The sequence below is a fragment of the Hyaena hyaena genome, unplaced genomic scaffold (assembly GCF_003009895.1).
Source record: "Hyaena hyaena isolate Hyena2069 unplaced genomic scaffold, ASM300989v1 scaffold_88, whole genome shotgun sequence".
Taxonomy (NCBI): Eukaryota; Metazoa; Chordata; class Mammalia; order Carnivora; family Hyaenidae; genus Hyaena; species Hyaena hyaena.
This window is the reverse complement of record NW_024080720.1, coordinates 1,366,172-1,392,115: the sequence shown is the minus strand read 5'-3', so window position 1 is coordinate 1,392,115 and position 25,944 is coordinate 1,366,172. Positions and strand designations below refer to the sequence as shown.

General features: G+C 44.1%; 1 pseudogene; it reads right to left on the bottom strand.

Moving 5' to 3' along the window:
• Positions 1-647: 647 nt before the first annotated feature.
• On the bottom strand, positions 648-24,745 carry LOC120233267 (annotated as a pseudogene).
• Between the last annotated feature and the right edge of the window lie 1,199 nt (positions 24,746-25,944).

The window sequence follows — 25,944 nt, the reverse complement described above, 5'->3', positions numbered from 1 at the left end:
AGTTATATGTGCTTATTGACACAATTCAAACAACTGAGGTAATTCTAGAGTCTAAAGTAAAATTAGTAATCTTTCCTTCCCCTCTACAGAGTAATATCCCTAATAGGCATTGTTAAAAAACACTGTACATTATCTTCCATATTTTCTTTTGCTCATATAAGGAAATGCAAACATATGAGAACTTACGTAAGTTCTCTTTAAAAAGTGAGGAGTACAAAAGATATTGTTCTTCAGCTTGCTTTTATCAGTTAGCAGTTTACCTTGGATAACCTTCCAGTTAATGCAAAATGCTCTACATATTAAAACTGATGTCCACTAAACATTTGTTGAGTAGTTAACAAGCAGAGTATCTGAGTGCTATGTGGCGAAGAGTGGAAAAGGAAGATGATTTACAAGCAGTTTTCAGCCTCTGTGTGTGCCCTAGCAATTTGGCTGTGACTCTGAATCATGTATGCTCCAATATGCAAAGTGACATCCCTGTAGTTGTTTGGACCCACTTTCTTTCTTTATTTTTTTTTTTAATTATTTAAGACCTTTATTAACAGGTGCTTACCGTTTGTTGACGTTTTTGAAAAAATCAAGTTGTAAACTTTTATTACAAATTAAAAATGAGGTTCTTAAAAATCTCAACTTGCCCAGATATGAAACAATTTAAAAACCTTTAAAGGTATATTGAGAAAAACCAGGCTTTTTTTTTTCTTTTTTCTAAAAAACACGTTTGTCATTACCAAAAAGAGACGTCTTTAGGTAAAAATAATAAAAACCCCACGCTGCATAGATAATGCAGATAGTTCTAGTTATCTGGTCAATGGGCAAAAAGCAAGCACTTAAGGTCTTCTGCTCCAATCTTTTGTTCATTTCTTATTGCTGGAATTTCATATTCATTTCCTCTTGTTGGATGACTAAACCGGATGATGGGACAGATGGTAAGCCGGCATTGACTCAGCCCCGCCCTGCTCAGCCTCGGGATGAATTCTCAGCTGGTGGATCGGCTGCTTTTGTCTCTTTGCCATCTTGTGGTTTAGGGTTTTCTGGGCGTCTGCGTCGGTAATTGAAGTTGCGGCGGTACCGACGTAGAGGTGGCTGCTGACCTTGATTGTCCTGATCTTCTTCATTGCCGTCCTCTCTAGGCTGTCTTTGGCGAGGAGGACCCCTGCGGAATCGTGGTCTATAACCCCGATACACATTCCGTCTCACTGGTCTACCTTGTTCTCCTGCACCCTGGTTGTCAGCACCTGCCGTCACTTCTCCCTGCACAGGGGGGTTGGAATACTGTGGTCGACGCCCATGGGGTCTCCGCATGTAGTAAGGGGGGAACCGCCGCCTGGTGGCCTGCGGTGGGGCCGGCGCTGTTGGCCTGGCCTTCGGGAGCACTCACCCATCCCACTCCCACGATTCTGGTATTCTGCAGGTAATTGCGTGGAGGCCCCCTGCGACGTGGATAGCGCCTGTAACGGTTACGCTCCGCTGCATATTTACTGCCTTGCACCGGAACTCCACCGGGGCCTGTAACATTTGCGGCCTCCGCACCCTTTCCTCCTTCAACACCATCAGACCCCACAGTCTCTCCATCTCCTACGCGGCGAAGGCACTTCCTGGGGTTATTCTTCTTTACGGCAGTCTGGTGTACAAATACATCTTCCTGTTGATGAAACCAAATCCGTTTCTTGCATTGAACCATTTTTTTCTGTCCCCAAACCTTCGTTGCGGTGACTTTCTTGTCCCCGCCGGCAGGCGCCGTCGATGTGAGGCCGCGCGGGCCGCCGCTGCCCGTGGTGCCGGGCCTGGTGTCGGCAGCGCTGAGGGCGGGGCGGCGGGCGGCTGCCGGGCCTCGGCCTCGCTGCTCGTGGTTGCGGTGACGGTAACTGGGCCGGCGGCGGTGGGGCTGCTCAGGGCTCTCTGGGGTCCGCTCTCCGCTCCCGCTACCGACCGAACTCCCCACTTTCTTTAGGTAGAAGGATAATGACCATCTATTTGTTCCTTAAGTAAGCCTCTTGAGGGGCTTCACCCCTCTTTTACAAGTGGCTCAGCATATTCCTTTCAGCCGCATAAGAACCTCTCTTTGAGAGTTTTGGTGAATACAATGTTCAGTAACATTTGAGTCTCCCAACCATGCTTTCACTGATGCCCCAGGTGAGTGTTTAGGTGCCTTGCCCCATAATCTGCCTCTGAATCTACTACGGATGAGGGGGTGGGAAATGAGCACTCATACACAGTTTGTGAAAACTTGGCACAATACTTATGTAGGGCAACTTGTGCATCAAAATTGGCATTCTGTTGGGCACCTGTGTGGCTCATCAGTTAAGTGTCTGACTTTGGCTCAGGTCATGATCTCACAGTGTGTGAGTTTGAGCCCTGCGGTCAGCACAAAGCCTGGAACCTGCTTCAAGTTCTGTGTCTCCCTCTCTCTGCCCCTCTCCCACTCAAGCTCTGTCTCTCTGTCTCTCTCTCAAAAATAAGTAAACATTTAAAAAATGGGCACACTGTTTTACCAGTTTAACATAAAATAATATAATGTAAATAAACAGATTTATAATAGACATAATAGAAATAAAATAATCAGAGCTATGGGTAAGCTTTTCTGGACAATGTATTTACAATATCAAAAAAATGGAAACAATCTTTCTGCTCATTACCAGGAAATATAATTATGGTACATTCATGAAATGGAATCCTATGTGGTTGTTAACAATTTTAATAAAAATATTTATTGTCCCAGGAAAATAGTTATAATGTGTGGTTGTATGAAAGACATGATTTTAAGATATTAAATATTGTATACACATACACACGGATAAAAATACTGACAGAGTATTTACAAAGTTCTCCACTTTTATACATGTTTTTCTAAAAGTTATTTTTGGAAGTTGGTTCTCTGAAAGTGAAACTGTAGGTTCACATATTACAAAGGATTTCTATTCCTAGAGAGCTAAAAACCATGAAAATCCTGACTTACAGTTGCTACAAATCTCATACGGAGGGGGAGATTCTTTAGAGGCGCTCTGTCTGAGCTGAGGGTGGGAGGGTGTTCACAGTATGGATCTGCCCTCAGGAGTGTTCACTGAGTGCCTACCTTGTGCCGGTGCCTCTGCTGGGCACCAGAGACATACCAGGGAATGAAACCAGATTCATTTCTTCCTCCTATGTAGCTCAGTCTAGTGAGTGGGACACTTCTTACTGAAGTAAGCAGATGAACAAATGTGCCCTCAAAGAAAACACACCAAATGTCCCTCCCCCTTAGGAGAGACTGTGGGAAAATGGCCTGAGCATCTTCCTTTATGCAGGACCTGCGGGCCCTCCTCTCCTCTTCCTGGGAGTTCAGGCTGGTGGTTGGGCAGCCCCCAATCTTAAATATTTCACCTAAACATTCATGAGACATCAATTAAGGCATCACTGAGTGGCTCAAGTGTTGCTGAACATTGTACTCACCAAATTTCCTCTCAAAGAGAGGTTTTTATGTGTTTGGAAAGAATACACGGAGAAGCCGTTTGTAGAGGAGGGATGAAATGCCAGAGAAGTGGCTGAGGAAACTGCCTGCTCTCATTGTCTTAGTGGCAGAGGATAAGGGCAGCCCTTGCTGGCTGCCTCCTCCTCCCTGCAATGCCCAAGCACAGGACAGTAAGAATGAGGCTCCTTGCCTCTGAATAGAGCTCTTGAGGCCACCCCATGGAGAAAGCAAGGATGGAAGGTGTAGGAGAAAGAAGGGGGAGGAGAAGCTTCACCAGGAAAGTGGATGGCCTTAGGATGACGTGAAATCATTTTCAGTCACCAGACACCCCAAAGTCCAGATTAGGCCTATTTGTTTCATAGAGTGGGTTTTAAAAATTGACTTAGTTGCCAGCATTTAAAAATTGGTGATTTTATTTTAAAATCCAGATTTCTGGCCTCTTTTGAAAAATTACATGATTCTGGCTCCACTGACCCCATATTGTAACATTTGTTGTATTGTAACATTGTAACGATTCTCAGGAGCTGCTCTGGCCCTTTAGTTTGCCTACAACTTGCTTTGTGTTGTCTTCCCAGGCCCTGTAACGTGACTGCCGAGTACCGCTGCACAGATTGTGCACTGAACAACTTCAGAGGGTGTCATTCCCATAGACCAGTATAAACACTGCCCCTTGGAATTGTGCAGTGTGGTGAAAACAGATGCTCCTATTTTACTTGCATTTGGATCTCTAGACTAGGGAGTTTTATATATAATGTGCAATTTGCACAAAAGCCATATTTAAGAAAGTCAAGGATCACTTAAATCTCCATATATTAGCAGTGCTTATTTCTGGCTGGTGTCATTATGGTTGAATTTTATTCTCTTTGTGATTTTTCATGTTTTCACATTTTTCTGCAATGAACATGCATTCCTTCTATAATCAGAGAACAGGAGGGAAACGACAATAAATGTTACATTAAGAAAAAAGTAAATGAGGTGCCTTGAGATTCTGGCAGGAAGGAGAGCATAGGCCAGCATTTACTTGCAAGCAAGAGGCTGGAAGCAGGCAGCGAGAGGATTTCTAATGAGGCCAAGAGTCCAGGGAATGTGCCAGAAGGGGGCTGTGATTACCATCTGAATCTAACAGCCTTCTTTAGAAATTACTAAGTGCACAGTGTCCTGGGAACACAGGGAGACATGGAAACTGGCACAAGGGCAGGGTACATTGCCCTAGGAATGAGGGTTGAGGTCTGCTTTCTTTTCTCTCTGTTGCTGAAGTGAAGTGAGCACGGGCTCCAAGCTTGGGAGAGCTTGAATAATTGCCAAGCTGTGGCTGGTGAATAAAAGTTCAATTACAATTGTGCTTGTTAATGAGATCCAAGTGCTAGAGCAGGAAACCAGCAGCAGCAAACCTCTGTTCTGAAAGCACAAACCAGGAAGCTAGAAAGGGTGGGGTTTGGGGGTGCTGGGGAGAGCCATTAGGTGCTCCCCTGAGCTGAAAGTACTGGGGGCAAAAGTGATTTCACTGCAGCCCCTGCAGAAACAAATTGCGTTCAAGTGCGCAAGCTGTAAACCCTTTTGTACTTCAATGACCTCATCTGTAAAATGAGGATAATGATATACCTTTGTCTCAGGATTATAAGAGTGAAATGGTGTGACTAACACGAATTTAGTCCCCCCCCCCCTTTTTTTTGCCTCAAGCTAATTCGATATGTCAAGCACTTGCAGAAGTCAGACCACTGTGCTAGGCTCTGTGGGGAGGGGTAGACAGAGGGATAAGATAGAGCAATAAATTCTTTATGTATGGAATCTCGTTTAACATCACCATCACCATGACCCCATGAGATAAATAGTTTTATAATAGCTTCATTTTTTAAACTTTTCATTGGAAATAATTTTTAGACTCACAGAAAAGTTTAAAAAAATGGTATAGGTTTCCTACATACCCTTCATCCAGCTTCCCCTAATGTTAACATCTTATGTAACCTTTGTCTGGTTTTTATAACCAGGAAATTAGCATTGGTACAGTTCCACTAAGTAAACTACAGACCTTGCTCAAATCTCGCCAATATTTCCCCCAGTACTCTTTTTCTGTTCCAGGGTCCCACGTTGTGTTTAGTAGTTGTGTTTCTTTAGTTTCTTGCCTTTCATAATATTGACGCTTTTGATGAGCCCTTGTTTTGTGGAATGTCTCTCAATGTGATTTGGTCTGATGTTTTCTCATGAGTAAATTGAGGTTATGCATTTCTGGTGAGAATCGCACAGAAGTGATGTTGTGTCCTCAGTGCATCCTACCGGGGGTTCATGATGTTACTATGTTTTATAATAACTTTCTAAAAAACAGGGAAGTTAACTCGCCTGAGGTACACAGTTTTGAGCTGAGCAGAATCCTAAAACTACATAAAAATGGTCTTGGAAGCAGGAAAGATTTATAGATGTTAGAAATGCAGGATTGAAACATAGGTTAGAGATCGTGACTGCTCCTGATTTAAGTTATTTACATGTAGGTGTGAACTAAGCTAAGAAGATCCTCCCAAGAGAAAACAGAGCTTTCAGGTCACTGGAAGTAGCATAAGTAGCATAAGTAGCATTAGGAGGGCAGAGGGACACACTGAGGCTGTTGTTTCCTCTGCAAGAGCAGCTGTACTCAGCTGAGGTGGCTGTGACCACAGAAGAATGTGGGCCCAGCGTGGCCAGATCTTGCAATTAAAAACCGTTTTTTAAAAATGTTGATTTATTTTTGAGATAGAGAGAGGCTGAGTGCAAGCAGGCGAAAGGGCAGAGAGCGAGGGAGACACAGAATCCGAAGCAGGCTCCAGGCTGTCAGCACAGAGCCTGACGTGTGTCTTGAACCCATAAACCCATGAGATCATGACCTGAGCTGAAGTCAGATGCTTAACTGACTGAGCCACCAAGGTGCCCCCCAATTCTTGCAATTTTAAGAGCATCTATTAATGTGGATTTCCATGTGAAATGGACTGTTCTTTTTTCTTTTTTTTTCTTTCATAGTTTATTGTCAAGTTGGTTTCCATATAACACCCAGCGCTCATCCCAACAAGTGCCCTCCTCCATGCCCATCACCCCCCTTCCCCTCGCTCCCACACCCATCAGCCCTCAGTTTGTCCTCAGTATTCAAGAGTCTCTCATGGTTTGCCTCCCTCCCTCTATGCAACTATTTTTCCCCCTTCTCCACCCCTATGGTCCTCTGTTAATATCCTCCTAATCCACCCATAAGTGAAAACATATGGTATCTGTCTTTCTCTGCCTGACTTATTTCACTCAGCATAACACCCTCAAGTTCCATCCACATTGCTACAAATGGCCAGATTCCATTGTTTCTCATTGCCATGTAGTATTCTAATTGTATAGAAAAAACACATTTTTTTTTAATACAAGCATGTTCAAAAGACTTAGAGACATTTCATCAAAGAAGATACATAGATAGCAAGTTAACACATGAAAATGTGTTCAACAATATCAGGTATTAGGGAAATTTAAATTAAAGCCACAATGAACCGTCATTACATACCTAACAGAATGGCTAAAATTTAAAAATATCTGTCAATACCAAATGCTGGTGAGGGTGTGATTTCTACTGATCAAGTTTCTACTGAATCACTCAAACACTGCTGGTGGGAATATATAACAGCAGAGCAATACTTAAAAACAATCCATCAGTTTCTTAAAACAACTAAACTTGAAACTAACATGACCTAGCAATTGCATTCCTCACCATATTTTTGTGTGGAAAATTTTTGTCCACACAAAAGGCTACATATAATATGTACACAGCAGTTTTATTTGTAATAGTCAAAAAGAGGAATAATCAAAATTTCCTTTAGCAGCAGAAGAGTTTTAAAAACCTTTGTCCATTCATACCCTGGAATACTATTCAGTAAGAAAAAAGAATGAACTGTTGATATGAGCAATACCTCAATGAATCTCCAGAGAATTATACTGAGTGAAAAAAGCCACATCTTCTTGATCCATTCATCAGTTGATGGACAGTTAGGCTCTTTCCATGATTTGGTTATTGTTGAAAGTGCTGCTATGAACATTGGGGTCCATGTGCCCCTATGCATCAGCACTCCTGTATCCCTTGGGTAAACTCCTAGCAGTGCTATTGCTGGGTCATAGGGGAGTTCTATTGTTATTTTTTTGAGGAACCTCCACACTGTTTTCCAGAGGGTGTACATCAGTTTACATTCCCACCAACAGTGTAGGAGGGTGCCCGTTTCTTCACATCCTTGTCAGCATCTGGAGTCCTCCGATTTGCTCATTTTAGCCACTCTGACCGGCATGAGGTGGTATCTCAGTGTGGTTTTGATCTGCATTTCCCTGATGATGAGGGATGCTGAGCATCGTTTCATGTGTCTGTTAGCCATCTGGATGTCCTCTTTAGAGAAGTGTCTTTCATGTCTTCTGCCCATTTCTTCACTGGATTATTTGTTTTTCAGGTGTGGAGTTTGGTGAGTTGCTTATAGATTTTGGATACTAGCCCTTTATCTGATATGTCATTTGCAACTATCTTTTTCCATTCCGTCGGTGGCCTATTAGTTTTACGGATTGTTTCCTTTGCCGCACAAAAGCTTTTTATCTTGATGAGGTCCCAATAGTTCATTTTTGCTCTTGATTCCCTTGACTTTGGGAATGTGTCAAGTAAGAAATTGCTGCAGTGGAGGTCAAGGAGGTTGTTTCCTGCTTTCTCCTCTAGGGTTTTGATGATTTCCTGTCTCACGTTCAGGTCCTTTATCCATTTTGAGTTTATTTTGGTGTATGGTGTGACAAAGTGATCTAGTTTCATTCTTCTGCATGTTGCTGTCCAGTTTTCCCAGCACCATCTGTTAAAGAGGCTGTCTTTTTTCCATTGGATACTCTTTCCTCCTTTGTCAAAGATTAGTTGGCCATACATTTGTGGGTCCAATTCTGAGTTCTCCATTCTATTCCATTAGTCTATGTGTCTGTTTTTGTGCCAATACCATACTGTCTTGATGATGACAGCTTTGTAGTAGGGGCTAAAGTCTGGGATGGTGATGCCTCCTGTTTTGGTTTTCTTCTTCAAATTACTTTGGCTATTCGGGGTCTTTTGTGGTTCCATACAAATTTTAGGATAGTTCTAATTTTGAGAAGAATGTTGGTGCAATTTTGATTGGGATTACATCGAATGTGTAGATTGCTTTGGGTAGTAATGGCATTTTAACAATATTTATTCTTCTGATCCATGAGAATGGAATGTTTTTCCATTTCTTTGTGTCTTCTTCAATTTCCTTCATAAGTTTTCTATAGTTTTCATCATACAGATCTTTTATATCTCTGGTTAGGTTTATTCCTAGGTATTTTATGGTTTTGTGTGTGTGTGTGTGTGTGTGTGTGTGCAATTGTGAATGGGATGAGTTTCTTGATTTCTCTTTATGTTGCTCCATTACTGGTGTATAAAAATGCAACCGATTTCTGTACATTGATTTTATACCCTGCAACTTTGCAGAAATCATGGATCCGTTCTAGCAGGCTTCTGGTGGAGTCTGTTGGATTTTCTATGTAGAGTATCATGTCGTCTGTGAAAAGTGAAAGTTTGACTTCTTTGCCAATTCTGATGCCTTTTATTTCATTTTGTTGTCTGATTGCTGATGCTAGGACTTCCAGCACTATGTTAAACAAACAGTGGTGAGAGTGGACATCCCTGTCGTGTTCCTGATCTCAGGGGGAAAACTCTCAGTTGAGGACGATTCTCATAAATGGCTTTTATGATGTTTAAGTAAGTTCCTTCTATCCTGACTTTCTCAAGAGTCTTTACTAAGAAGGGATGCTGTATTTTGTCAAATGTTTTTTCTGCATCTATTGACAGGATCATATGGTTTTTATCTTTTCTTTTGTTAATATGATGTATCACATTGATTAATTTGCGAATATTGAACCAGCCCTGTAAGCCAGGAATGGATCCCACTTGATCATGGTAGGTAATTCTTTTTATATGCTGTTGAATTCGCTTTGCAAGTATCTTGTTGAGGGTTTTTGCATCCATATTCATGAAGAATATTGGACTGTAGTTCTCTTTTCTTGCTGGGTCTCTGTCTGGCGTGGGAATCAAAGTGATGCTGGCCTCGTAGAATGAGTCTGGAAGTTTTCCTTCCATTTCTGTATTTTGGACTAGCTTGTGAAGAATGGGTATTAATTTTGTTTTAAATGTCTGGTAGAATTCTGCAGCAAAGCCATCTGGCCCAGGGCTCTTATTTGCTGGGATATTTTTGATAACTGATTCAATTTCTTCACTAGTTATGGGTCTCTTCAGATTTTCTATCTCTTCCCGTGTGAATTTTGGTAGTGTGTTTGTGCTTAGGAATTTGTCCATTTCTTCTAGGTTGTCCAGTTTGTTGGCATATAATTTTTCATAATATTCCCTGATAATTGCTTGTATTTCTGAGGGATTGGTTGTAATAAGTCCATTTTCATTCATTATTTTGTGTATTTGGGTGCTCTGTCTTTTCTTTTTGAGAAGTCTGGCTGGAGGTTTATCAACTTTATTTTTTCAAAAAACCAATTTTGGTTTCATTGATGTGTTTAATTGTTCTTTTGGATTCTCTATTGTTTATTTCTGCCCTGATTTTTATCATTTCTCTTCTTCTACTAGATTTGGGGTGCTCTCCTTCTAGTTTCTTTAGGTGCACTGTTAGATTTTGTATTTGTGCATTTTCTAATTTCTTGAAATAGGCCTGGTGTGCAATGTACTTTCCTCTTAGTACTGCCTTTGCCGCAACCCATAGAGTTTGGATTGTTGTATTTTCATTTTCATTGTTTCCATATATTTTAAAATTTCTTCTCTAATTGCCTGATTGACCCATTCGTTCTTTGGTAGGGTGTTCTTTAACCTCCATGTTTTTGGAGGTTTTTCAGACTTTCCTGTGATTGATTTCAAGTTTCATAGCATTGTAATCCGAAAGTGTGCGTGGTATGATCTCCATTCTTTTATATTTATTGAGGGCTGCTTTATGACCCAGTATGTGATCTATCTTGGAGAATATGCCATGCGCACTTGAGAATAAAGTGAATTCCATAGCTTCAGGATGTAAAGTTCTAAATATATCTGTCAAATCCATCTGGTCCAATGTGTCATTCAAGTCCATTGTGTCTTTAGTGATTTTCTGTCTAGTTGATCTATCCATTGCTATAAGTGGAGTATTAGGGTCCCCTGCTATTAGCACATTCTTGTCCATAAGATTGTTTCTGTTTGTGATTAATTGTTTTATGTATTTGGGTGCTCCCATATTTGGTGTGTAGACATTTATAATTGTTAGCTCTTCCTGATGGATAGACCCTGTAATTATTATATAATAATATAATAATTCATCCCTTGTTACTGCCTTTACTTTAAAGACCAGTTTGTCTGATATAAGTGTGGCTACTCTGACTTTCTTTTGACTTTCAATAGCATGATAGATATTTCTCCACCCCCTTACTTTCAATCTGAAGGTGTTCTCAGGTCTAAAATGAGTCTTTTGTAGACAGCAAATAGATGGATTTTGTTTTTTTATCCATTATGCTACCCTATGTCTTTTGATTGGAGCATTTAGTCCATTTACATTCAGTGTTATTATTGAAAAATATGGGTTTAGAGTCATTGTCCTTGTAGCGCTGTCTCTGGTACCTTGTGTTCCTTGCAACATTTCCCTCATAGATTCCTCATTAGGATTTCTTGTAGGGCTGGTTTAGTGATGATGAATTCTTTCAATTTTTGTTGATTTGGGAAGACTTTTATCTCTCCTTCTATTGTGAATGACAAGCTTGCTGGATAGAGGATTCTTGGCTGCATATTTTTTCTGTTTATCACATTGAAGATGCTGCCATTCCTTTCTGACCTGCCAAGTTCAGTAGATAGGTCTGTAATTACTCTGATATGTCTCCATTTGTATGATAGAACCCTTTTGTCCCTAACTGCTTTCAGAATTCTCACTTTGTCCTTGTATTTTGCCAGTTTCACTATGATATGTCATTCAGAAGATCAAGTTACGTCTGAGGGGAGTTCTCTGTGCCTCTTGGATTTCAATGTATGTTTCCTTCCCCATATTGGGGAAGTTCTCCACTATAATTTGTTCCAGGACTCCTGCAGCACCTTTCTCTCTCTCTTCCTTTTCTGGAATTCCTATGGTACAGATATTGTTCCATTTGATTGTATCACTCAGTTCTCAAACTCTTCTTTTGTGATCTTGGATTAGTTTATCTCTCTTTTTCTTGGCTTCCTCTTTTCCTATAATTGTGTCTTCTAATTCACCTATTCTCTGCCTCTTCAATCCGTGCATTGGACGCCTCCATTTTATTATGCACCTCAGTTATAGCATTTTTAAAATTCATCACAACTATTTTTAAGGTCCATAGTCTTTGTAGCAATAGCTTCTATGATGTCTTCCATGCCTTTTTCAAGTCCAGCGATTAATTTTATGACTATTGTTCTAAATTCTTGTTCAGTTATGTCACTTATATCTGTTTTGAGCAGTTCTTTAGCTGTCATTTCTTCCTGGAATTTCTTTAGAGGAGAGTTCTTCCATTTCATCATTTTGGCTAGGTTTCTGTCTCTTGTTAGTTTTAAAAGCTTGTTATGTGTTCTGTATCTGTGAGTACTGCTACATTAAAGAAGGCTCATTGATTGTCCAGGGCCTGTCCCTTCAGGAAGTGTTCTTTTAATAATGTCCCTTTGTCCCTCTTGCTGAGACTTTGGTTATTTTATTTCCCTACTCATAGTGGTATTTGGGACTCTCCACCATGTGTACTTTGGCTTGTTTCTTGAGGTAGCCCTGGAAAGGAAAACAGACAGACAAACACACAGGGAACAAAGGCATGCAAATGCACAGAGAAATCCAACAAACAAGCAAACCGAAAGGGAAAAAGAAAAAGAAAAAGAAAAAAGAAAAAGAAAAAAGAAAAAAAACAAAAGACAAAGAAGAGTCTAAAAGCATAAAACCAGAATTCCCAGCTACAGATAAAGAGCAGGGTGTATGCAGTGCTTATGGAAGAGCATATACAACAATAGAAATGACAGGGGAGGGGAGAAAGCAAAATTAGACAGTGACAGGCAGGGAGACTAAGAGGCTTAATTCAGAGAGAGAAAGAGGAGAATATGGTAGGAGGTGAAGGGAAAGAAACAAAGATAATGTTACTCAGAGAAACTATAGTCTGATTACTCCAGAGAAAGAGATAGAAAGGTAGCGGTGGAGGTGTAGAATATACATCTAGAGAATGGATTAAATGTGACTGTTTAAGCAAACCAGTGATCAGAGTGCCCAGTCCAGCAGAGGGGCGGGATATGAATGAGACAAAAAGGAAAATATATCTGAATAGAAAGAATTAATCTAAAATTAATCACGGCAGTGCATCCATGTTGGTCTTGCCCCAGGCTCCAGTAAAAAAAAAAAAAAAAAAAAAAAAGCAGCTCTCTAGCGGTGATGCCCGTGGTTTAATGTAGGCGCGTCTTAGCCTCCACTGTGGTCCCACGGGCTGCTCCCTGAGGTCCCACCTTGGTGGTTGTGGGGGGAAAAATGGCGGCACCCCAGTCCCTTCTTGAACCAAGTGTTGCAAACCACTCTTTTGGGTCCGATCTCTCTGTGCATCGTGCATAGCCAAGGTGGGCCATGTTCTATGTCCTAAGCCCTGCCTCATTCCCAGGTCTTAGTCCATGCTTTATTGATACCCCTCAAAATGTAATCCCACAGGCCAGGCAGCTTCCCAGCTGCGGATCAAACCAGGAGAGCCGCGGAGCAGTTTCTCCTGGCGCCGCTGGGGCCAAGGCACCCAGCCCAAAGCCACTGCCACAGCTAGAAATAGGATCCCTCTCTAACCTGAACCAAAGTTTTTCTCTTCTCCAGGACAGTTCTATGAGCAGTTTCAGCTGCTCTTTCTCTTCCCCTCAACTCTCCGTGGCTCTCCGTGAAGGGGGTTCCCTCCCCTCTCTCCATGTCTCTGGTCCTGGCCGGCTTTCATCTTCCCCAGTTCACAATCACACCTATGAGGTTGTCTTCTTAGTGGACTCTGTCTCTTTTCCTCCCAGACTCCTGCAGTTCAGTGTCCTATGGCTTCAGGCCTTCTCTGTTTGAGAGATGGGGGTGAGCAAAATGTATGGAGCTCCCTACTTCTCCGCCATCTTGCCTCCCTCCGTCCTATGTCCTTAAGTGACAAAAGAGGGGCACCTGGGTGGCTCACTTCGTTAAGCACCCAACTTCACTTCAGGTCATGATCTCATGGTTGGTGGGTTCAAACCTGGTGTCAGGCTGTGTGCTGACAGCTGGGAGCCTGAAGCCTGCTTCAGATCCTGGGTCTCCCTCTCTCTGCCCCTTCCCTTTCTCTATCTTCTTTACAGGATCCTCTGACACGTTCAGAGGACAGACTTGCTGTTACAGGACTTTTCACTCATTACCTTACTGTGTACCACTGCAGACTACAAGATGAATTTTATCTTTACAGGAGTGGCTCTTGTTACAGTTCTCAACTTGCTCACCCTCCATCCATGACCACTGCGATCTCCCCTTCCGCGCACTGGTCTCTTCCCTTGTGTTATTTTTTAAATTAGCACCCCCCCCCCCAGTTTTATTGAGATATAGTTCACATATAACATTGTGTAAGTTTAAGGTATCCAGTGTGATGATTTGACATACAAATAATACCACAGTAAGGTCAGTTAACATATCCATCATCTCACATAATTACTACTGTGTGTGAGGTAAGAACATTTAAGATCTACTCTCTAAGCAACTTTCAAATATATAATACACTATTGTTAACTATAGTCACCACACTGCATATGAGCTCCCCAGACTTCATTCATCTCACCAGACGTTTGTACTCTTTGACCAACATCTCCCCATTTCTGCTCTTCCCAACCTTTCTACTCTCTATTTCTATGACTTTGGCTTTTAATTTAGATTCCACATATAAGGGAGATCATATAGTATTTGTTTTTCTCTGACTCATTTCACTTAATATAATGCCCTTGAAGTACATCCATGTTGTCACAAAAATGGTAGGATCACCTTCTTTTTTATGGCCGAATAATATTCGTGTGTGTGTGTGTGTGTGTGTGTGTGTGTGTGTGTGTGAGATGTGATCATTTCTTTATCTATTCGTCTGTTGACAGACAGGTTGCTTCCGTGTCTTGGCTTTTATAAATAATGCTGTGAGAAATGTGGGGTTGCAGATATGTCTTGGAGGTGGTGATTCATTTCCTTCAGACGCATACCCAGAAGTGGAATTTCTGGATCATATGGTAGCTATAGTTTTAATTTTTTGAGGAACTTCCATTCTGTTTTCCACAGTGGCTTCAACAATTCACCTTGCCATCAAGAGCCCTCTAGACTTCCCTTTTCTCCACATCTTTGCCAGCATCTCTTGTCTTTTTGATAGTAGTCATTCTAACAAGTGTGAGGTGATATGTTATTTAGGTTTTGACTTGTGTTTCCCTGATGATTAATGATGTTGAGCATCTTTTCATGTACCTGTTGGACATTTGTATGTCTTCTTTGGAAAAATATCTATTCAGGTTCTCTTGCCCATTTTTTTTTCACTATGGAGTTGTAGGATTCCCCTACACGTATTTTGGACATTAACCCCTTCTCTGATCTATCATTTGCAACTATTTTCCCATTCCATAGGTTGCCTCTTTATTCTGTTGATTCTTTTGTTGTGTAGAAGCTTTCTAGTTTGATGTAAATGTTGCAAATGAATTAATTTAAACAGCAAGAGCAGTGGTACCTGGGTGGCTCAGTTGGTTGAGCGTACAACTCTTGATTTCCACTCAGCTCATGGTCCCAAGGTTGTGGAATTGAGAGCACCCCCTTTATGGGCCAAGCAAAACACATTTTTTTCCTGGGAATGGCTCATATATCACCTCTGGACAAGAAGAGAAGAAAGCTGAGAAATTATATTTGAGGTAGACAAGAAGAGAAGCCAGCCCCCAAAATTCAGAAGTCTTGGCCTGATGGTGATGTAGTAGGTAAGGGCAGCACCCCAGAGGTTAATCAGGGGGTGAGGGGAGTAGCATATAGTAGGGATGTCAATACTGCTGAAAGCTGCAGACAGACGAACAGTGTGGCAGAGACTGCCAGAGGCCCACTCCTTCTCCTTAGTGACAAAATGCTTATATTTAGTGGAGCTCATTGCCACTTGGAATAAAAGACTATTTTCTATTTTCTGTCATAGATAAGTATGGCCATGTGACTGAGTTACTACTGAGATGCAATAGGAAGTGTATAGGGTTTCCAGAAAGTCTCCTTTAAAGGTAAGGGACACACACTTCTTTTCTCCTACTCTTCTTCTGGCTGCCTGGAATATGGATGTAATGGCCAAACACAAGCAGCCATCTTGGACCATGAGGTGACTAAGGATAATGGAACATCAGGAGGCTAGATCCCTGATAACCAAAGAGTTATCACTCCTGGACTCCTCCTCTCAAGGCTTCTTACTGATGCAAGAGAAAAATAAACCTTCATGTTGCTCAAGTCACTGATATTTTGGGAGTATTTGATTTTGTGCATCTAGAACAAGGGAAGAGGAAAAGTCATTTGGGGAAGATAACAGATTCCATCTGAGATTAAATCAGTGTTTCTCAAATGCTCCATATTCCACCAGACATCAAGGTCACCTGGAGTGGCCATGCAGATCCCAAGGGACTACCCAGATCTCCTAAATCAGCCTTTCTGGAGGTAGATCCCAGAAACTGTGTTGAAACTTGTTTCCCGGTCGTTTTATGTGCATTAGAGTTTGTGATCTAGAAGAAGGCATGATAAGGAGGGGAACAAGGAATCCAATTTGCCTGAAATGGAAGGTTACTGTATGCTGCCTTCCCTGTCCCTGCTCTGTTAAGCTCAAGCAAAACAATGAGATTTGCTTTGGCCAGTCATATATGAGTTGAAGTGACATGTGTCACTTCTAAGCAGAATCTCTTAATGTTAGCACACGGTTTCCCACATTTCAGTGGTATTCCACGTAGAGTTTGTATTATCAGCCTGCATCTTGGGCTGAAGATGACGTGGGAGCAGAGCCTGACTCACATGTGCTGGAAATGTGGAGTGAGCGAGCAAGCAATAACCCTCGCTGAGGTAAGCCACGGAGAGGCAAGGCAGAACCTAACCTATTATTTTTGTTTTGTTTTGTTTCTGAGAGAGAGAGAGACAGTGTGGGCAGGGGAGGGTCAGAAAGAGAGGGAGACACAGAATCTGAAGCAGACTCCAGGCTCTGAGCTAGCTGTCAGCACAGAGCCCGATGCGGGGCTCGAGCCCACGAACCGTGAGATCATGACCCGAGCTGAAGTCGGATGCTTAACCAACTGAGCCACCCAGGCACCCAGAACCTAACCTATCGATTGCTAGCAGCACTTCATTTAAATACAAATCACCTAATTGGCTGTACATATAAATCTATGGCTATTTTCTCCAATTTGCTTAAAGAAAATTTTTACTTAATTTTTTATTTCTTTGGAACACTAACTTTCTACTGTTTCATTCCTTTGCATGTCTTTTTCCTCTTCTGTCTGCTGAATAACTTTCTTTAGTGTGTGTTTCTCCTGATAAATATTTGCAAACCTGCTGCATTTGGTATAGAATTTATCAAATGCATCCCTTTTGGTTATTTTTGCCTCCTTCTTGAATTCCATTCTGTTTTGTTTTGTACTGTGCATGCCTGAGTGTACTTCATGAGTTAAAGCCAAATTAATATGTAGCCAGCATTCTCTCCTGTGTAAGAAGGCACTGGCATTTTGACAGCAAGGATGAAGACATGAGATAGATAGGTTCAGAATTGTATTGAATTCCACCCTCTCTTATTTTTCAAGATACTTAATTCATGAAGGAATTCTAGGATTAAGAGACACACTGATACACAGAACATCGCTACCAAATGTATTTATAAATTATAAAACTTTGCAGAAAAGGGCTCCAGACAAGCTAGCAAAAAGCCATTAACATATTTGAACATTGGTTCATTGAACAAATGTTTATTGAGTGCCTCAAATCTACCCAGAAGTATAGGAGGGATAAGATGGAAGGCTGGGGAGTGCACAGAGGGCAGGGAGATAGGATTTAGGGCCAGTAGCACCACTGTGCAATTTACTTGATCTTCCCTCTCCGGAGCCTCGGTTTCCCTGTCTGTGAAATGAAGATGATCATAATTCACATGGTCCTATGAGAAATGGATGAGCTCATGACACAGAGCTGCCAGACCACAAATGCTTAAGGGCTGGTGGCCTTGTTGGCATTAGGCAAATGTCTTGGAGTGAGGAATCAGGGACCAGGAATGAGGCTGCTTTTCTAGAGAAAGGTGTGATGGTGGAGACAGGAAGATGGTGGCGGGCCGAGGGAAAGGGTCACTCAAGGATGCTTCCCTGCAGAGGGAGAAGGGAAAAATATTGAGGATTCAAGAGAATCCTTTTCAAATTCAAGAGAAGTGAGACATAGGTGGGATCAAGCCTTGGAAAACCCTGGGCTGGGATGGAATCGGGGGGTCAGGGAGACGAGTGTAGATTCACCCCATGAGGTGGAGGTGCTCTGCAGAGGCAGTAGCAAGCCCCAGAGCGGCGCGCCAAGGGGCCCAGGGATCCTGAACAGGGAGGCGGAAGCTAATGCGTCCCGTGGTCTCCGTAAGAGAGAGGACGTGATGTGGCAGCTTGAAGCGGCCGGGAAAGGTTGGCAGAGAAGGGCAGGTCCTGTCTGATCCCTTGGTTCTGCCTGTGGACTCAGCAGGTGCCTAGAGACCTATGGAATGATGCTGGCCAGAAACACTCTCTCCTTCCTTGGCTTTTTGAGAAACTGCCTTCCTTCCCAACCCCCTAAAAGAATTTTTTTTTTAAAGCACTCAAATGATTTCTAATCTGAGAAGCAGAACTTTTTTTTTTTCTTCCTTTTTTGCCCCAGGCTTCCTAGGAGCCTAAAAGCATCCTGGCAGTCACTGTCTCCCCAGAGTGACTGTGTGGGAGGAGAGTCTGGTCAGCTCCCCATCACTCAGCCCTTTGATGACTTGCCATTTGCCCTTTCTTTGAGAAAGGCCAAATGAGTTAACCTGGCTTACAAGGCCCATACTGACCTGGCCCTGCTTCCTCCCCAGAGGTGCCTCGGATTTTCCTGTGTAGAAGGCAGGCACTTGTCTCCAAGCCATACAAGCTTTTACAGTGGCATAAAAAGCTTACAACACTTTGCCCAAGACTGACTTGTCCGTTCCAAAGAATGGAGGTGGTGGGACGAAAATATAGAAAGAAGGCACCCACCGGCTTCTCTGACTTCAGGCTTCAGCCCTGTGTGGACCCACTTGGCGTGGCTGCTCCAGCAGGTAACTGATGGGGGTGATTTCATGCTGCGCTGGTGCTCACCCCTGGCTCTTTGCACTCTTCCCTGTGCTTGGAACGTATTTCTCGGCCCTTCTTAGCCTGGGCAATTTCTACTCATCCTTCAGATTGTAACTTGAATGGCCCCAGCTCCCACAACCTTCTTTGCTTCCCTTGTCTATCCTCATTACAATTGCCGGCTTAAATGTCTGTCTCCTTCACCAGACTGGAGGAATGTTGTGTCCCCGGGCCTGCCGCCCAATTCTGTGCTCCTGGCACAGAGCAGAGATCAATACATGTCTGCAGAATGACTCACCGAATGAAGGAATAAATGAATGAATTTAACGGTGGCCCAAAAGAAACAGTGACCGACTCCCTGCAGGTGGAGGTAGTTGAACAGGCAGAGCTGAGTGGGCAGGGCATGTAGGAGCCCACAGGTGGGAGAAAGCCGCAGCCTGGGACGCTGGTAGTGGTTCATTGCTGCCCACAGGGTTTCTTCACCCGTGTTGCTGGTAAGCCATGTTCTACTTCTGCAGCTGCCTTTTGAAGCTGAAGTGATGGCCCTTCTCAAAAAGTGGGCGCTGCGCGGTCACCTGGTGATTAAATCAAGACCATTGGCTTTGGAGTTGGATTTTTGGAGTTTAAATCCAGGGTTTGCTACTTGCCCGGCTCTGATATCTGGGGCAAGCCACTTAACCATTACCCCCTTAACCATAACCCACTTAACCATTACCCCCTGAACCATTAGGTTTTCCTGTGACAAATGGGCACTATGATAGCATCCGCCCCCCTCTCAGAGACGCAAAAAGTAGCAGAGGAAGCGGAGTGCCCAGGGGCGCCAGGCACCCAGCGGAGCGCGGGCACCTAGGGACGCTCGGCCTGAGAGGCGGGGTTCAGCCGGAGGTGGGGCCATCGGACTCCGCTGCCGCTCGCGCAGCCGCGTGGGGGCGGCCCTCCAGGCCCCGCACACCTGCTCGCAACTCCTGACGCCGCCGGGAGGGGCAGCAGAGGGCCTGGGGTTTCCGGCCAGACTCAGGGCTCGAAAGGAGGCCTGCGGGCACGCGGCGTCCGCTGCTCCGCTCCTCCTTGGTGAACGCAGTGCTGCGGCCCACAAAGTGGCCCTTTAAATGGTTTCTATAGCGGCATAAAAGCGCCGACAGGCGGCGGGGCCCCTCCCGTGACCTCTGAGCTGGTGGTAAATTGCCTCTCTGCGGGGAGCGCCGGGATCAATAGCTGAGCCTGCGCTGCGGAGGGGCGCGCTGGGCGGCGCAGCCCGGGCCTGATGGCTGGCGCTGCGGTGGGGCGCGGGGGCGCGGGGGCGCGGGAGTGGCCGAGCCCCAGACGTGCTCCGGACTGGACAGCCAAGGCCGAAGCCAGGCCACCGCGAGGCCCTACTCCCTTAGGAGGCTGGAGTCCCTGCCTACTAGGAATCCTGGGGTCGGAGTGAGTGTTTTGGGGAGAGGGCAGGGATGGCCCTGGATCTTGGGTCCCAGGCTTGTAGCCTGAGCTCGAAGCAGCCCCAACTGTCCCCTTCCTGCAAAAGGGCCACTCAGGGGCTGGGGTCAAATTAGGAGGCTGTCATAATAAGGTAGTGACTGCATGGGTCAGGCCTGGCAACAAGTCTGCACGTGTGATTCCACTTTTGCCTCTACGACTTTGATGAAATGACTTCACTTCCTTGGACCTTGCTTCCTTATCTGCAAAATGGAATTAGAAGGTAGCGGCTCAAGGGAGATATTTCACCTACAGCGCATGTCCCTCTGTTGTGGTCTGAATGCCTGTGTCCCCCTACAGATTCATATGTTGAAGCCTAGTGCCCAAGGGGATGGCTTTAAGAGGTGGGCCTTTGGGAGGGGATAAGGTCATAGGGAGGAGCCCTCATAAAAGAAGCCCCAGACAACTCCCTCTCTGCTTCCAGCTCATGAGGACGCAGCAAGAGGTGAGCTGTCTGTGAACCAGGAAGCGAGCTCTCACCAGACACCAAATCTGCCTATGCCTTGATCTGAAACTTTCCAGCCAGGCTTCAGAACTGTGAGAAATCAATTTTTGTTGTTTATAAGCATCTCCCACCCCCCACCCCGGCTTATGGTATTTTTGTTAGAGCTGCTGAAGGGAATAAGACACTGTCACAGGGCCGTGCAGACATGACTAATCGATAGCTGCAGTCTCCACGGAAGCCTCATAGGCTCAGCCTTGCTCTAAGAGCTGCCTAATCAGGGGTGGGCTCAGGATGAAACCCAGGGTCCATCACTGACCTGGGGCCTTGCCAGACCAAGGGCTTCAGGCTGCATCACAGTTACACCCTTCTAGGCTCACTTAAGAGTGAATAAACCTGCACTTATTACCCATAAGCATGTTCCAGCTTCCACTGCACTAGAAAAGTTTGTGTCAGCCAGTATGTTTATGCATAAACATGCGTATATTCTCAGACATTACTTAGAGAAAGATAATGTACCTGAGGACATTTCATCTGCAGAATCTAATGAACATCAGATATTTACTTAAATGGAAACTCTGCTGTATCATTTGCCTATTAGGGCCTATCACAATGATGTAATAGCTCATCAGGTTTTGAAAATGAGATGAGATAACGTATGTAAAGTACTTGGCACAGTATCTAGAACATGGCATTTGCTCAGTGTTGCTCAGCACTAATATTAAGATAGCAGGGACTGCAGCCCTGAGGGTGTGAGCATGCATCCTTGTTTAGTTGGGATTAGGTTCTGCTGTGTAAGTAGAAACTACTCTGTTCGATGAGGCCATGCCCACGTCTTAACCAGCTTCCCTTTCAGTCCCATTCTGCCGACCCCACCCCTACACGCAGGCTTTTCTTGGGAGTGCATCTACTGATGATTTTCACCTGAATCCTAATTTCGAGGCCTGCTTCTGGGGAATCCATTCTAGGACAACCACCATTATGCACTGATACTGGGACGAGCCAGATTCTAATCCAGGTCAACAGATCAGAGCTCAGTAGCACTCTGATCCCTGCTTGTCATGCGCACAACGATAGCAGCTAACGCACCAATCACTACAACAATTACTTGTCATATATGAACTGAGTCAATCCTCACAGGTAACTCAATGAAGTGGATACTCTTCTTATGCACGTTTGCAGATGAAGAATCTGAGAACCAGAGAGGTCAGATGACTTGTCCAAGGTCCCACAGCTAGTAAGTGGTAGATCCTGAATTTAGACCTAGGCAATTTGACTCTAGAGTTTGGATTTTTTTTTTTTAAGTTAATTTATTTTAAGAGAGAAAGGGAGGGAGGGAGAGAGACAATCCCAAGCAAGCTCTGCACTGTCAGTGCAGAGTCCAATGCAGGGCTTGGTCATGACTGAGCCAACCAAGAGTCAGATGTTTAGCCTGCTGAACCACCCAGGCACCCCAGAGTTTGGGTCTTAACCGTGCACTCTGTAGCCAATTACTATAAGGCACCCAGGAGAACTCAGTAACTAAATGGCAAGAGTTATTATAAGTAACAGATCAGTTGGGAAGTGATTTATTCTTGGCAAATAAAAGAATTTGGTTGAAAAAGTAATCCAGATGTCTATGAGAAGAAATTTTGAGTAAGGCTAAACAAAAAAAAATTAAATTGAGTGATTCTTTGAAAAAAATACAGTAAGTTTGTATATAATGTTTTCCTGGGGTCTAACTGGCCCTTGATTAGGGTCACCTCTGACCTTTAGACATCCAGGCTCTGAGGTCTGGTAATCCAAATCAAAAATAGTTCCTGGGGTGCCTGGGCGGCTCAGTCAGGTAAGCATTCGACTCTCGATTTCAGCTCATGATCTCATAGTTCATGGGTTTGAGCCCATTTTGGACTTGCACTGACATCAGGGCCTGCTTGGGATTCTCTCTCTCCCTTTCTGTTTCATTGCCCCTCCCCAACTTATGCGTGCACGCATTCTCTCTCTCTCTTTCTCTCCCTCACCCCCTCTCTCCCTCTCTGGAAAATAAACAAACAAGAAAATTAGTTCCTGTTAGGGCCTCTTGCCTGGAGAACTATGTGACAGGTAAGTATACATGTAACAACACACACATACACACACACATGCACACGAACACATAAACACATCCCTGGAGAGTGTCATCCTTAGAAAACAAAAGAGGTCCAAGCTGTTCTTTATGAGGCCCCTGTTGTCTGGATTCTTCCTCACAGAAGGTGGGGCCATCTCATTGAGGTTCTGGCCAAGAGGGATAGTGTTGGGGTGGGGGTGGGGTCATTGGAAGCTTGAACTAAGGTGAGGGGGACAGGCAGAGGATGTAAGATAGGGGACTGGAATGTTCCACATGGCTTCTGCATTCACACTTAGGTGTCTGGGCTGGGATGGCTGAAAGAACTGGATGCTGGTTGGCACCTCTCTCTCTTGTCTATCTGTCCCTCTCTCTCTTTTCATGTGACCTCTCCTTCTGGCTAGCTTGGAAGTTTCAGGGTAATTTGACTTACGTGGAGGTTGGCTTCCACCCAAGTGTGCAGTCAAAAGCTGTTCATTCTCTTGAAGGCTAGACTCAGAACCTGCACAGCGTCACTTCTGCAAAATTCCATTGATCAAGTCAGTCAGGGGCCGACTCAGCTGAAGGGGAGGGGGAAAAGACTCCATCTTTATGCTGGAGGAGGAGTCAAGAATTTACTTTGCTACAGGGGCGCCTGGGTGGCTTAGTCAGTTAAGCATCTGACTTTCGCTTAGGTCATGATCTCGCGGTTCATGGGTTCGAGCCCCGCGTCGGGCTCTGTGCTGACTGCCAGCTCAGAGCCTGGAGCCTGTTTCAGTCTGTGACTCCCTCTCTCTGACCCTCCCCTGCTCACACTGTCTCTCTCTCTCTCCTAGAAATAAATAAAACATAAAAAAAAAAAAAAAGAATTTACTTTGCTACAGACTGACATACACAAGATACAAAGTTTTATTAAGTTACTGGGATGTTGGGGTCGTTATAGCAGCTGGCCTACACTGACAAATACACCCTGTTGTACACCTGGTGGGCAAGTCAGTTATCTTCAACTGACTCATTTATATCTTCCCTCATAAAGGAGTGCCTTCTACAGGGAGCATCTAGTAAATGATGCAAAACAGAGAGAATGGAAGACACTGTACAAAACCTCCTTTTTCTGGTCTTCCAATTCCTTTTGCATGAAAGGAAAATAAGTTCAAGCAAGAGCTCTAAGGACCCATCTTTAGTTCAAAGAAATATTTCATTAGGGAAATCAAGCTAGTAGTCAAAATGATCTGTAGCCAGAATGGACTGTCTTGGAGGTAATGAGCTCCCCATCACTGAGAGGGGTTTGAGCAGAGGGTGGTGTCACTGGGATGTTGGAGGAAGAATCCAGTCAAATCCAGTCATCATCACTTGCATCCCCAAGACTAGTTATGCTCAAACCCGGTGAGATCCCAGTTTGGTGGGTAACTTTCCAATCCCAGGAAACCACGTGGTTAGGAATCTAAGCTCTACAGCATACTGAACAGCAGCGAAGGCACATGAATGTTTATCTCTCTAGAAAGTTCCAAGGCCAGGTAGTAAGAAATTGGTCCTTGGCATTTGATGGCAGTACTGTATTTTACAAAAGTCTTTTGTGGTCTGTGAATCTCTAGAATAGGAACAAGGCCTTAAACATGCTTTGTGTCCACTTCTTTCCCTCTCCCCCCTGCCTCCACCCTGGTCTAGGCCATCATTTCCTGCCAGAGTCACCGAGCTGGCTTGGCCATGTGTTCATCTCTCCCTCCACAGTCCATTCTGCATGCTTGAGGCTGAGCGATCATTTTGACATGAATCCTGTGCTCTCCTAAAACTCTCCAATGGTTTCCCATGGTGCTTAGAATATAGTTAGAATTCCTGCTATGTCTAGAGGCTTTACAGGCTGGGGTTTTTCATGTCTCATTGACTTCATCTCCTACCCTGCTGTTTTCACAACTTAGGCTCAGCCACACTGGCTTGTTTCCAGTCATTCACACACAACCAAGCACAGTCCCGCTTGCTTCTTCCTCCACATGGAATGCTGTTCTTTCCCAAAACTCACCTCATCAGGGGGAATTTTCTCTGATCAGCTTATGTAAGATAGAGACCCCCATCATTCTCCACCCCCTATGTCACTTTATTTTCTTTCTGTCATCAATTTATTTGCTTAGTTATTTGTTTAGTTTATGCCTCCTCCCATAAAATGTTATTCTCACAAGATGCCTGGGCTATCTTGCCTTCACTTTTTATCCCTAGAGCCCAGAACAATATCTGGTACAGATGGAACATTCAAGAAGTATCAGTGAAAGGCACACAAAAACGAACAAATATTTGGAGCTCGCTCAGCCTCTAGCGCACAGCAGGCAACCACTGACTTTGTCGAGGGACTGAATGGACTTCGAGATTGGCTGTGGCTTCAAGCTGTTTATGTCATAGGTCTGTGTTTCGGTTACATGCAGGATGATGATTTTATTCATCAGAAGGGTCTCTGAAATCCAAGAGAGAATGACGTGGAAAACTGCAGGATAGGGTCAGCCCACAAGGGATACTACCCAGCTCTGTCCTCAGCTTCCAAAGATTCTCCCACATGCCTCCTACCCAGACCACCTTACATACTTCAGCATGAACATCAGATCCAGCAAAGAGCTGGTGGGCAAGTCAACTATCTTCAAGGCTTGGTTAAAACAGACCACCCTCACTCTGAGTGTACCGCATAATCCTGAAAGGGCAGACTATCTGGGTGGATATAAGATGTAGTCAAGAGTTTCTTAAATGCTAGTGTTCAGATAATACTGTGAGATACTAATTTGTATTTTCTCCCTTTTGCTTTCTCCTGTTTAGGCAGGTGGCAGGCTTGGTGTTTGATTGCTTCAGGGGAGGAATATGTCAGGGCTGAAGGGAGAAGTATCCCCCGAGATTTCTGTTGTTGTTGCTGAAAGCCTAAAACATGTTGAGGAGAGGTTTGTGAAAGGAGGTAGAATGGCTTGGAAGACTCAGAAAGGAGAGAGAGAGAGAGACTGAGAAAAAAACAAACAAACAAAGATATCCCCTGGGCTGGGGTAAGGGAGAAAGGCCAGAAGGGCCCCAGAGCAGTAGGAAGGCAGAACAACCCCAGGAAGAAATGGGTACGTGATGTATCCATGGACATAGGCAGTAGGGACCTGCCACCTAGCCCATGTCCCACTTCTGGGGTGGAAGCAGCTCAGAGCTGAAGGCACCACACAGATGGAATGATGGACTCTCAGAGGTAAATGATGACTGACAAT